Genomic DNA, 1,627 nt, shown 5'->3' with positions numbered 1-1,627 from the left:
TGATATTTTCACCAAAATTGCTGAAATATGTAAGGACTATAGTCTTACCTTCATGTGAATTTTGAAACTTTCTTAAATTGTCTTACATTTCATACAAAAACACGTAAAATTATTAGAAAATGTGTCCACGTATTGTCTTATGTCTAATATGTTGTAATTCTTCTTGAAAATAATCTTTCAATCATACACCATACCCATGACTACCTAAAGTTATAGGTTTATATTTAAAAAAAATCAGCTTTATTATAATTAAAATTTATTGAACTTGTCACAGCACTATTCATACAAGCACTTAACATCCAAATAAAGTGTAAAAATCACCTGATATTTTTCACCAAAATTGCTGAAATATGTAAGACTATGGTCTTACCTTCATGAGAATTTTGAACTTTTCTTAAATTGTCTTAAATTTCATAAAAATACACATAAAATTATTAGAAAATGTGTCCACGTATTGTATTATGTCTAATATGTTGTTAATTCTTCTTGGAAATAAAATTTCAATCATACACCATACCCATGACTACCTAAAGGTATAGGTTTATATTCACGAAAAATTCAGCTTATTAGAGTTAAAAATCATTCAAACAGTCACAACACTATTCATACAAGCATTTAACATCCAAACAAAGTATAAAAATCACCTGATATTTTTCACCAAAATTGTTGAAATATGTAAGACTATAGTCTTACCTTCATGTGAATTTTGAACTTTTCTTAAATTGTCTTACATTCATACAAAAACACATAAAATTATTAGAAAATGTGTCCACGTATTGTCTTATGTCTAATATGTTGTTAATTCTTCTTGAAAATAATATTTCAATCATACACCATACCCATGACTACCTAAAGGTATAGGTTTATATTCACGAAAAATTCAGCTTTATTAGAGTTAAAAATCATTCAAACCAGTCACAACACTATTCATACAAGCATTTAACATCCAAATAAAGTGTAAAAATTACCTGATATTTTTCACCAAAATTGCTGAAATATGTAAGACTATAGTCTTACCTTCATGAGCATGTTTGAACTTTTCTTAAATTGTCTTATATTTCATAGAAAAACACATAAAAATGTTAGAAAATATCTCCATATGTTGCACTGTCTAATTTGTGTGAAGCTTATTGAAAATAATCTTTCAATCATACACCATACCCATGACTACCTAAAGTTATAGGTTTATATTTACAAAAAAATCAGCTATGTTATAATTAAAAATCATTGAAACTTGTCACAGCACTATTCATACAAGCATTTAACATCCAAATAAAGTGCAAAAATCACCTGATATTTTCATCAAAATTGTTGAAATATATAAGACTGTAGCCTAACCTTCATGAGCATTTTTTGAACTTTTCTTAAATTGTCTACATTTCATACAAAATCACATATAAAATTATTAGAAAATGTCTCCACATGTAGTATTATGACTAATATGTTGTTAATTCTTCTTGGAAATAAAATTTCAATCATACACCATACCCATGACTACCTAAAGTTATAGGTTCATATTTACAAAATTCCACAGTATCATAGTTAAAAATCATTGAAACATGTCACAGCACTCTCTTACAAGCATTTAACATCCAAAATAAAGTGTAAAAAATCACCTGATATTTTC

This window comes from Colossoma macropomum, unplaced genomic scaffold, assembly GCF_904425465.1.
Source record: "Colossoma macropomum unplaced genomic scaffold, Colossoma_macropomum, whole genome shotgun sequence".
NCBI classification, from domain to species: Eukaryota; Metazoa; Chordata; class Actinopteri; order Characiformes; family Serrasalmidae; genus Colossoma; species Colossoma macropomum.
This window is presented reverse-complemented; position numbering follows the sequence as displayed.